The 13,281-nt window shown below is 34.1% G+C and overlaps 1 long non-coding RNA gene across 1 annotated transcript in view; it reads right to left on the reverse strand.

The window, feature by feature from the left end:
* Positions 1-4,960: 4,960 nt before the first annotated feature.
* Positions 4,961-13,281, reverse strand: part of LOC116585657 — a 40,903-nt gene continuing 32,582 nt past the window's right edge. Inside the window, exon 3 of the long non-coding RNA XR_004283750.1 lies at positions 4,961-5,027. This is a non-coding gene — a long non-coding RNA (uncharacterized LOC116585657). The remainder of the gene's footprint in view (positions 5,028-13,281) is intronic.

Here is a 13,281-nt window from a genome sequence, read left to right on the forward strand (position 1 = left end):
TACTGTAGCATGTATGAGTACTTAATTCCTTCTTACAGATAAATAATATTCTATTATTTGGGTATAACTACATTACTACATTACTATTCATTATGAATGAATAAAATCTTAAAAAAAAAAACCTCTGCCCACTTGATGATCTTTTGTTATTGAGTTGTGATATGACTTTAGGTAGTCTACTATATATTTCTTATCAGATATATGATTTTTAAGTATTGTACATCATAGTTTCACTTTCTTGCTGGCGTCCTTTACAGAATTTTTTTATTTCTTTTTTTTTAAGATTTTATTTATTTATTTGACAGAGATCACAAGTAGGCAGAGAGGCAGGCAGCGAGAGAGTGGGAAGCAGGCTTCCTGCTGAGCAGAGAGCCCAATGCCGGGCTCCATCCCAGGACCCTGAGACCATGACCTGAACCAAAGGCTTAACCCACTGAGGTGCCCCAAATTTTTTAACTTCTATGAAGTCAAATTTGTCTATTATTTCTGTGGTTGTTGGTCTAACAAACCATTACCTAATTTAAGGCCGCCACGAAGATGTATTCCTCTGTTTTTTTGTCAAAGTCTTATATGTTAGCCCCTACATTTAGGTCAGTGATTAGTTTTGAGTTAATTTTGATGTCTGGTATGAAAATGTGGTCCAACCACATCTATTGTTTGTGAGTATCCTGTTGTTTTGGTAATTTAATTGAAAAGACTGTTCTTTTCCTATTGAATTATTTAGGGAGATTTGTCAAACATGAATTGACCATGAATGTTACAGCTTATTTCTGGATTACCGATTCTATTACATTTATCTATATGTATATCTTTATGCCAATATCGCACAACCTAGATTATTGTAGCTTCGGTTTAAGTTTTGAAATCAAAAAGTGTGAATTCTCGAGCATTGATACTCTTTTCTAAAGATTGTCTATTCAGTGGCTCTTGAATTTCATATGAATTTTAGAATTGCCTTATCAATTTCTTTTTTTTTTAAAGATTTTATTTATTTGACAGAGAGAGACACAGAGAGGGAACACAAGCAGAGGAAGTGGGAGAGGGAGAAGCAGACTTCCTGCCGACCTGAGAGCCCGATGCAAGGCTCAGTCCCAGGACCCAGGATCATGACCTGGGCCAAAAGCAGATGCTTAACAACTGAGTCACCCAAGTACCCCACCTTATCTATTTTTGATTTTAAAAAAACAAAACAAACAACAACAAAAAAAAACACAAAAAAACAGCTTGGATATTGGTAGGTAAGGATTGCATTGAATCAATATTATCTGAGTACTAGGTGTTACATGCAACTAAAAAAATCATTGAACAGTACATCAGAAACTAATGATGTAATATATGTTACCAATTGAATTTAAATTAAAAAAAGAGAAAGACAATTATAGAAAAAAATAATGAATATGTGTCAGAAGAAATGTTTAATCTCCTTTGTCATCAAAGAAATAGAAAATATAAAATACTAAACTAGCAGAGATTTTCTTAAAATGATAACACTTTGAATTGTCATAGGTGAGGATAAGTTGACCTTCCTATATATTGCTGATAGATTGTAAATAAAAGCATTCTCATATGTTAACTAAATTGGATTTAAATAAAAAAATGTTCTGGAGAGTAATTTGACAATGTGCTTCAAAAGTCTTAAAAACTTATTTGAGTATTGTCATGTAACAATAGACATGGGATATTCATGAATATAAAATTTATTTAAAAAATTTACAGTTTTGGGGCACCTGGGTGGCTCAGTGGGTTAAAGCCTCTGCCTTCGGCTCAGGTCATGATCCCAGGGTTCTGGGATCGAGCCCCGCATGGGGCTCTCTGCTCAGCAGGGACCCTGCTTCCTCCTCTCTCTCTGCCTACCTCTCAGCCTACTTGTAATCTCTGCCTGTCAAATAAATAAATAAAATCTTTAAAAAAAAAAATTACAGTTTTTATCTTACTTTTTTCATATTTTTTCTGAACAATTTAATTCTTTTTCATTCTATTGTAAATGGGTTTGTTCCTAATCTAGGGCATACAGCATTCAGTCTTTCCCCATGAACTTTGATATGAGCTGTGAATTTTTTGTAGGTTTTTTTTAACAAGTTGAAGTATTTTGCTTTTATTCCTAGCTTTTGGAGTACCTTTATCATTAAAGGGTGTTGGATTTTGGCACATGGTTTTTCTGTACCTACTGAGATGATTTTGTGCTCTGTTTATCATTTAACTCATTAATCTATTTTGTTATATTGATAATTTTCATATATAAAATTGACAACTCATTCTTTGGATGAAGCCCACTTGGTTTTATATAATATTTTTATATGTTGTTTGAATTCATTTTGTTAGTAATTTTTGAAGGTTCTTTGTATATATTTAATAAGAATATTGGTCTGCAGATTATTCTTATGATATCCTCATACTAGAAGGAAGTAGTCACCTGTCTTATATCTATGACAAGAACATATTTTTCACACTAATTCATGAGTACATCTGTTTTGATCATAATACAAGCAGAAGTAATGTAAATTTATATTAATGCCAGAAAATTAATTATCATTCTGAGGTGTTTCTTGGGAATGGAAGATAAGCATGTAATTTCTATATGAAAATTAATGTTTAGAAAAATTATTATCTTTTTTATGGGGCTTTATTTTAAAAAAGATTTTTCTCTTTTAGCCTTGTTATTTTAAATTCAATAAATTTAAAATATATATCTAGGGGAGTGTTTATATCCATATGCACTTGGCCCATAAACATTATTTAAATTATACAAGTTTTTACAATAGGGCATTACTTCCTAACCTTTCAACTAAAAAAATATAAATAATTGATTCTGGCATTTTGTACATTTTAATATATACAAGCCTCGCAATATCAACCTCTTACCATAACTGATCATTAACACTCAGGAATGTTTTATGTTGGAGGAAAAAAAAAAAGTTGACTATCATTGAATGGAAAGCAGAAACATGATTATACTTAGAAAATAAAAGCAGTAAATGGTTCATTTGCTCTCCTTCCATTTTCAGGATTGTAATAAAAGTGCCAACTAGATTGATATTTAGGCAAACAGTACATGCAATAAAGTTAAGATTACTGGAGGAGATGCATTAATACACCACATTCTTCTTTGAGTCTGCTTTTCTATTTCAATTTCAAGCGTACCTCGGTATTTTAATTTCAGTTATAGATACTCATTTAGCTTCTGATTCAAAGAGAACTCCTTTTCTATAAAATAAATGTTAACACTTCTAAGTTATTTCATTTTACCATGCTTTCTTAGATTTTAATCTTAATATTTTAAAAAAAGCATATTTGAAAGGAGTTACAGTCTTGTATATTGTACAAAGTACCGAATGCTTTCCTGTTTACACGTTATTAAGCTGCTGTAGCAACAGCTGCATGGGATTCAGCAGAACATATGGTGTTGATTCTTTTTCTTTTTTAATGAAAATCTGATTTATAAATCTCTTGCAACAAACTGGTGATGAGATGGTTAGCAAAGCTCTAACACATATTACTTGATATTTAAAAATGCCACTTTTTTTTCTTATGAGCAAAAGGGTGACAGAATTATAAAGATATGTTAAAAGACAAGAGGAAATAAAATGAAAATTAAAAAGAGAGAAAATGTAGAATTACAAGTTAATACCTCCTGTAATGAGTTTCACAAAATAATAAATTTATTTTTATGGATTAAATAATTATTTAAGTAGTTTTTTTAGTTTTCTAAAAATTTAAAAGTAGTAAGGGTTTGATGAGGTATTTTTGTGTGTTTTATTATTGGATGTTAGAGAGGGAATACAGCAGCTAATGAAAACCTATGCTTTTTCAGGATGTATAAGATGTAAGATATTTCAAATAAGTGTGCTTATTTTTTAAAAGATTTTATTTATTTATTTGACAGAGAAAGAGAGAAAGATCCCAAGTAGGCAGAGAAGCAGACAGAGAGAAAAGGGCAAGGAGGCTCCCTGCTGAGCAGAGAGCCCGATGTGGGGCTCAATCCCAGGACCCTGAGATCAATGACCTGAACTGAAGGCAGAGGCTTAACCCACTGAGCCACCCAGGTGCCCCTCAAATAAGTGTGTTTAATATGAGCTATGCAACCTTGCACATAGAGAAGAATTGCATTATCAATTAAATAAAATGAAAAGTGTTGTACAGACTCTGGAGTATACATATTCCACGAACAAAATCTTGATGAAACTTGCCTTTCTGACTCATAAATTCCTATTTTTTCTATTCCTATGGCATTTATTATTTTACAGATTAACCAGTGATTTGACATGGTTCCAAATCCTTCCTCTCATGTAAGAAATGATTCTAAGTAGCTTCTTCTTTTAACTAAAATGTTTCCCTAAGGACCTATACTTCAAGATTCCTTGTTATAATACCTGGAGTCTTTCCACTTAGAGGGACCATTTGAAAGATGTTGTAATGAAAATATATATTATCAATAGAAGATCTAATAAAGGGAGAAACCATCCTTTGCCTCTAAAGTGGTATAATGCAGGTGTTTTAAAAAAAATAGTTTTTCCTATATGTTCATATATGCAGAAAATCTTGATTTTCCATGTAATAAGCTTTAAACCTCCATTACCACCACAAAACTGATACATTTTGTTATCAAAGATACTATCATAACCTATACATCAGTCCTCCTCACAAACTACACTCCCATCATTACTCATGGTGGTACCTTATTTTTCCCTTGTAGATTATGGATTAGGAATTAGAATGTCTCTTCGGATCCGTTTAGTTGGTGCCAAGTCTTCTCGTGTTCTTGCAGTCTGATCTCGAGAATAATGGGAATGGCAGTTTTTATTTTTAGACTAATCTCTTTAACCTTTCCAGTTTCCACTTCTTCTTTATTCAGAGTAAGTCTCCATCCCACTATTCTTGCTAAAGAAGGAATTCCACGTCCTGGAAGAACCTTCCTCACCCTAACTTAGATGTGTCAAAACATGTCTGAACAGTAGAGTACCTGAGCATCCTTCGGTCACAGCTGGTTAACGCCAGTACGTACAAGAATACTCAAATCAGTATCAGACCTGTAAGAAATAACACATTTAGAACAGGCAAAGAAGAGGATATTTTTTAAAAAAGAAATATAGTAACTAATATCTAATATCAAGTAGTGTATTTTTACTTATTTTGTTTGCAATAAAAAACACAGATCTTATTAAGCCGAGCTTGTATTTATAGGTTTTTCCAATAGAATTCATGGTACATAGAAATGACCAGGCACTATCATTGTTCTGGTTGTCCTTACCATTATACCCACCATCACTGAAAACAAATAATTTACAGTTATTGACCTGTACAGAAAAGGAAACAGTATCAAGAGAGGAAACTAATGAAATATTAAATTAAATCTTGACAGCGGGCTTTCAGAGATAGTAAAGGAATTCTGTTTATAATTTAAAAAACAATATATTTAACATCTCTTCTCATTTATTGTATCTGCTAGATCTATCACATGAGATACCTGCCCCAACTCTTATTCTCAGCACCTAGAAAACATGATCTAGGTGCATTTATGCCCTTTTCTTTGTTCTCTCTCTCTTTCTCAGTGTTTTAGAGGCTTTCCAGTATAGTTGTCTATAATTCCAGAATGATTTGAATTAGCTTTTTTTGAATTTCATTTTAGTGCATCCCAAGAGACTGACATTGATCAACCACAGAGAATCTGTCTTTTAAATCTAAGACTAAGTAAAAGTCTATGAGTGATTATGTGAATATGCTGTGTTTGCCCCCAACATAGTTGCTGTCAGTATTACTTTTCTTTTGCCATATTGCATTAATTTTAACCTGCTGCACTGGTAACTACTATCAGGTACTACATGCAGGGTAGACTCTAAAGACCCCATACCAACACCTATGGGGAGCTAACTAATGGAACTGTCCTCATATTATACTGCTGAGACAAGATTTTTTTTTTTGATAAATAAAATACTATTCATTTTATAAAGCACTTAATTTTTTAAAATGGGGGAAACAGCAAATTCATTTAATTGTAGAGGTTGAGAATGATTTGGGAGAGAGTGATGTGAAGTTCTTTTAATTTATTGCAGTACTGGAAGACTTCTTCACCAAGAAGTGCCATTTGTTTAGCTTTAGTGGCTCTCATAGGTGTAAAATCTCTTGTTTCTGGGACTGTGAACCCCCCCTTACAATTCCATTCTTCATTGACACCTGAGTGCTCTCCACTTGGGTCTAGATTCGAAGGCCAGGGCAATCTAGATGGGGCTTTTCTCACTTGAATATGAAAGTGAGGATGAGGGGCGTTTGGATGTCAGCCCAGGTCATGATCCCAGGGTCCTGGGATCAAATCCCACATTGGACTCCCCACTCAGCAGGGAGTGGGGAGTCCAATGTGCAGCAGCTGCCTCTCACTCTGCCCCTCTCCTGCTCATATGTGTGTGCACACATGCTCTCTCATCCTTTCTCTCTCTTTCTCAAATAAATAAATAAAGTCTTAAAAAGAAAAAAAAAAGAAAGAAAGTGATGATTATTCTTATAAAGTGGTAGATTTAACTGAGTATACAAGAGGACACCACTGGTGGAGCTGAGTCTTTGGCCACAGTTCAGTATCTGTGGTAGAAAAATGCCTTGTAACCACCCAGATTTAATAGGTGGAGTGACTGGCTGTTGTACAGGGTTTTGGTTCTAGAAAGTCAGAAAACTTAAAGCAAGTGTAATAGGCGGTGGTTTTCTTCTTCAGATTCTCCAGTCACAGTGGTGGTGTGCCGATCAACTGGGATAGAGTTGAAAAACATAAACAAAACAAGAAGATGTGATTAAGAAATGAGCAAATAAAGAAGTGCCTGAAATCAACAATAAAATCAAAGAAGCAACAGATTTTTATCAAGCAGAACATTGTGATATCCAGTGAAATTGTGGGAAGTTGTTGGCTAGGGTTGTATCTTAAGGACATGAATGTTCTGTCATGATGGATTCATCTGTGAGAAGAGAAATGGTGGTGACCTAGTGGTGTCTCAGCAATACAAGCCCCCAGATTCTCCAGGGTGAGCAGAAGCCAGCCAGACAAAAACAAGTTCAAAACTCGGTGTTTTGCCTTTTGAAACTTGACACACTAGTATCTGCTGTCAAGCAACCTACATGGTATGGTTACAATAGTATTCCTGAGCAAAACATGGCTTTCATCATTTTTTTTTTTTTTAAATTGCGTCTGTTTAGAAACTAGTCTCTAAAACAGCTTCACTGGGTGAAGATATGGAAAGACAGAAAGTTTTTTGGTTTATTCCCTAGTGAAATACTACCCTCTTTTTTATTTTTTATTTTATTTTATTTTTTTAAAAGAGGACAGAGAGAGTGAGAGATTGCTTGCCGGGAGGGGGAGATGGAGAGGGAGAATCTTAAGCAGGCTCCACATCCAGCATGGAGACCGACATAGGGCTTGATCTCATGACCCAGAGATCATGATGTGAGCTGAAATCGAGAGTCAGAAGCTTAATCAACTGAGCCACTCAGGTTCCCTTACCCTCTTTTATTTAAAGATGTTCTTCATTGCACTTTATAGAATAGTGCCAATAATTAAAAATTTGCATTGTAGTTTCAATATTAAAGCTGACACACTTTTAACAAAATATTTGCAGTAAAATGAAGAAATACAATGTTCTTTTTCTGGAGATCTTCGAAATTATAGAATTATCAAAGATATTAAATAGAATCTACTGATGTAAAATAATAGTAACTGGGAAAAAATTACTGCCATTCAAACTTCTCCAAGTGAATATATCCAATGAAGATAGTTTTAAAATTTATTGTGCAGGTCGTGAGAGAGTTGATCTTCATGATATGATTAGTCCAGAAGGTACCTTCCAAATTTTGGCATTCTATCTCTCTCAAGACCAAAATGTTGTATTGCCTTTTATGGTCTCTGTTTCTCAGAATAGAAGACATCTGCAAGTACAGGCAAGATGGCTATACTTTTAATCATCTTACTTTTTAATTTATTTTTTAAGTATAATTGATATATAATACTATGTTAGTTTCAGGTGTACAACATAATAATTCAACAATACTATACATTACTCCCTGCATACCACATTAAGGGCAGTCATCATCTGTCACCACATAACATTTTTACATTATTACTAAATATATGTCCTATGCCCTACTTTTTATCTCCATGACTTATGTATAACTGGTAAACTGGAAAGTTTGTACTTTTTTTTAAGAAAGATTTTATTTATTTATTTGTCAAAAAGAGAGAGAGAGAGAAAGCACACAAGCAGGCAGAGAGGCAGGCAGAGGCGGAGAGAGAGGCAGGCTCCCCGCAGAGCAAGAAGCCTGATGCAGGACTCGATCCCAGGACCCTGGGATCATGATCTGAGCCGAAGGCAGCAGCTTAACCCACTGAACCACCCAGGTGTCCCAAGTTTGTACTTCTTAAACCCCTTCACCTCTTTTGTCCATCCCCCCACCAATCTCCTCTCTGGCAACCACCAATTTGTTCTCTGTATTTAAGAGTCTGTTTTTTGTTTGCTTATTTGTTTGTTTTGTTTTTTTGATTCCATAGATAAGTGAAGTCCTATGGTATTTATCTTTGTCTGTCTGATATGTTTCACTTAGCATAATGCCCTCTAGATTTATCCATGCTGTTGCAAATGGCAAAATCTTATTTTTCTTAATGGCCGAGTAACATTCCAATGTGGTGTGTATGTATGTGTGTGTGTGCATGTGTATCTCACATTTCTTTTATCTGTTCATCTATCAATGGACAGTGGGTTGCTTCTATCTGTTAGCTATTGTCAATAATGCTATAGTAAACATAACGGTTCATATATCTTTTCAAATTGGTGTGTTCATTTTCTTAGGGTTATGTACCCAGTAGTGGAGTAGAATTCTAATTTTTAATTTTTTGAGGGACCTCTGTACTGTTTTTCACAGTTGTTGCACTAATTTGTGCTTCTACCAGCAGTTCACAAGAGCAACATCTCCACCAACACTTGTTATCTCTTGTCTCTGTAATATTAGCCACATGAAAAAGTGCTCCACATCGCTCAGCATCAGGGAAATACAAATCAAAACCACAGTGAGATACAACCTCACACCAGTCAGAATGGCTAGAATTAACAAGTCAGGAAATGGCAGATGTTGGAGAGGATGCAGAGAAAGAGAAATCCTCCTACACTGTTGGTGGGAATGCAAGCTGGTGTAACCAATCTGGAAAACAGCATGGAGGGTCCTTAAAAAGTTGAAAATAGAGCTACCCTACGACCCAGCAAATGCACTACAGGGTATTTACCCTAAAGATACAAATGTAGTGATCTGAAGAAGCACATGCATCTAAATGTTTATAGCAGCAATGTTCACAATAGCCAAACTATGAAAAGAAACTAGATGTCCACCAACAGATGAATGGAAACAGAAGATGTCATACACACACACACACACACACACACACACACACTCAAATACTATGCAGCCATCAAAAAACCCCCAAATCTTGCCATTTGCAATGACATGGATGGAACAGTATTATGCTAAGCGAAATAAGTCAATCAGAGAAAGTCAATTATCATATGATCTCTCTGATATGAAGAATGTGAGAGGCAAGGTAGGGGGTTGTGGGGGAAAGGGAGGGAAAAAATGAAGCAAGATGGGACCAGGGAGGGAGAAAAATCATGAAACTTATAATATTAGGAAACAAACTGTGTGTTGCTGGGGGGTGGGGGATGATGGGATAGGATGGTTGGGTTATGGACATTGGGGAGGATATGAGCTATGGTGAGTGCTGTGAATTGTGTAAGACATGATTCAAAGACCTGTGCCCCTGAGACAAATAATATATTATATGTTAATTTAAAAAATACTAGTCATTCTGACAAGTGTGAGGTGATACCTTATTGTGGTTCTGTTTTGCATTTCTCTGATGATGAGTAATGTTGAACATCTTTTCTTGTGTCTGTTGGTCATCTGTATGTCTTTGGGAAAATGTCTATTCAGGTTCTCTGATTATTTTTAATTGGATTGTTTATTTTTTGGTGTTCAGTTATGTAAGTTCTTTATGTATTCTGAATATTAGCCCCTTATCAGTTATATATTAACCCCTTATCAGATATATATTAACCCCTTATCAGATATATATATATACATATATATATATATGTATGTATATACACACACACACACAGATATCTTCTCTTATTCAGTGGGTTGCCTATTTGTTTTGTTGACGGTTTCCTTTGCTGTACAGAAGCTTTTTATTTTGATGTAATCCCAATAGTTTATGTTTGCTTTTGTTTCGCTTTCCTGAGGAGACATATCCATAAATATGTTCCTAAGATCCAAGCATAAGAGATTATTGCCTATGTTTTCTTTGAGTAGTTTTATGGTTTTAGGTCTCACATTTAGGTCTTTAATTCTTTTGAGTTTACTTTCATTGTGGTGCAAAAAAAAGTGGCCAGTTTAATTCTTCTATAGGTGTCCGTCCAGTTGTTTCAACACCATGTATTGAAAAGACTGTATCTCATCCTTTGTCTTAGATTAATTGACCATGTAGGTGTGGGTTTATTTCTGGACTGTCTATCCTGTTCTGTTGATTTATGTATTTATTTTTGGTGCCAGTACCATACTATTTTGTTTACTGTAGCTTTATAGTATATCTTGAAACCTGAAAAGGTGGCTTTGCTTTTAATCCATTCTAAACTACAGTTTATTCTTAAAGAAGAATCTTTTAAAAGAATTGCTTTTTTTTGTTTTGTTTTAAATGGATCGTAATGAACTCAATGTAGACAACTGAATTTTACAGTTATTTTTAAACAATTACATAATGATTTCCTCAACTGAGGGATGCCTAATTTTAGTTTTTCTGTTTTTATTCATGTTACTAGCAATGTTTTCTAAATTATAAGCCTGAAATCAATCATACTTGTATGTGTGTATGTTAATAAGTGTAATCATTCCTAGGTCTATCATATGCCATAATGTATACAAATATTGTGAGATACTGAATTTATGGAAAATACATGTACCTTTATTAACTGCTACTAATGCATTTATATTTGTGAAGACACTTACAAATTCATGTAGAAAAAAAGTGTATCAGACGCCTCACAGATTAGGTTGTACAAATATTGAGGGCATTCATGATTATTCATGAAAAACAATCCTATGCAAAAGAAGAATAGTAATAGGAAGTCAGTTTTAAGTCCGTCTTTAATAAGGAAAGGGTAAGAGCATAAGGGGTGTACCTAATAGATATCAAGGACATAATTTGACAGATTAAAGCAACTGTACTAATTAAAGATATAATGCCACACTAGCAATTTAGAAATTTTAACAATTAAGGTCAAAGTTACTATGATTATTTTGTAGTGCCAGCCTGGGAATACACTAAGTCGTATATCCCCACTTCCTTGAGGATAAATGTCACCAGACTAGATAGTTAAATATATTGATTACCAGGCATCTGCTCCAAGAGGCCCTCATTCAGTAGGTTCTGTTGAGACATAATTATCTGCAGTTTACTAAGCACCCCATGAGACTTATCAGGCAAGCTTGAAAATCACCAAAGCTAGAAGGCCCATGACCTTGGTGTACTCTGAGTCTTAAAATCTTCCTCATGTATTCCCAGTTTGTGAAGCTGGTTACAGTTGTTCCATTACGTAAACTATTTTATCAATACTTAATCACCTGCTCTACTCGTGACTGACAGCTTTGTGAAATATTTGGTATGCATGCCATATATTCTTTACTTGGATTTAGGAACGCATATGCATTCTCAAACTTAATGTGCATAACAACCACTTGGGCAAATGATTAAAATCCAAATTCATGCTCTGCCATATGCATTCTGATTCATTTGGTCTCTGGTGGGACCTGGGAATTCACATTTGAATTAAGCACTCCTGCAGATTCTGATTTAAGTGTTGTAAGGATGGCATAGTGAGAAATCACACTGCAAGCAACTTATAAAATCATGGTAAGTACTGGGAACTGCATCATACTAGAATTCCCACCTGAAGGTAGGCAAACATTATAGAATTGTCTCTGAATTGGGGGTTCCTATCAGTGGCCAAGTTACAACCTGAATTTACTATAAATGATGTACTTGAGTGTCATAAGGCACTATCTTTATTAGTTGGAATTATTTTGAGATTTAGTCTATTTAAAAAAAGCTCTAGGAAAGAATTAATTAAAATAAAATTTGTAAATTTTGTGACTTAGGTGAGCTTTTTTTTAATGTTCAAGCTAAAAAGATAAAGTCTGCAGCTGCAGTTATACTCTTTACCTACGTATCACAAACTCCACAAAGAGACTGAGATTGCTTCCTTACAGGAAATCTTGAAGTTTTGGAACTCAACTTTTAGCAGGTAAAATATAACTTCTATTATTATGTAAAACAAGATAGGGTTTTAGGTTTATTTGAAAATTTAAATGTCTCTGGTCGTTTTTGCAATGTTAGGTACATGTTTTAAGACAGTTGAAGTACTATGCTCTTCACTAATGATTCAAGTAAAATTTTGCATGAACGTGTTATAATATTTCTCAATCTCATTAAATATTTGCAAGATACTATTTTGGAACCACCTATCTTAATTGGCATGATCCTGACATTTTAGCATGAATACTTTTTAGCTGGTCAGATTTGCATTTTGATGTTTTTTAGGTGTTTCATCTCAGATATCAAGGTTGATCAAACTTTGAACATATGTGATTTGCAGAAGAATGAACCCGTCAGTCTTACAGTGTTTAAAATAATGAACAAATAAATATATTAACCATATAAACTATGGATTTCTTTATTTGTATATTGGTATTATAAATTAGGTAAAATTTGTCAATGTGATCAATTCAAGCTTTTTAATTTCAGAAAATATAATCTAATGTATTGGATCCAATGTATTAAAGAATAATAACACTGGCTTTTTCATAGAATTACTATTATAATGCAATCAACAAAGTATATTAACAATTTGGATGAACAGGTTTTCGTGTGTGTGGATATACAGGTATGCATACATGCACATGTACATATATAGTTTTAATTATAGTATCAATGTTTTAAATAGAATTTAATTTGAGCAATTTTTGATTTCTGTTTTGGTCAGTGAGCATTCCACTATGCCACTGATCATCTATATCTGATTTCCTAAATAATTATTTTAAACAGAAATCATATTTCCCTTTTTCCAGGTTGGTTTTCCTCATCAGTATCACATGTCAAACAGCATCTAGATGAAGAAAAAGGGAAAGACTCAACAGTCTAATTTTAAATTTAGAGGGTTGTCTTTATATCTTCATCCTTGACCTCAAAAGGGCAGACATTTTAAA

Source organism: Mustela erminea, chromosome 3 (assembly GCF_009829155.1).
Source record: "Mustela erminea isolate mMusErm1 chromosome 3, mMusErm1.Pri, whole genome shotgun sequence".
NCBI classification, from domain to species: Eukaryota; Metazoa; Chordata; class Mammalia; order Carnivora; family Mustelidae; genus Mustela; species Mustela erminea.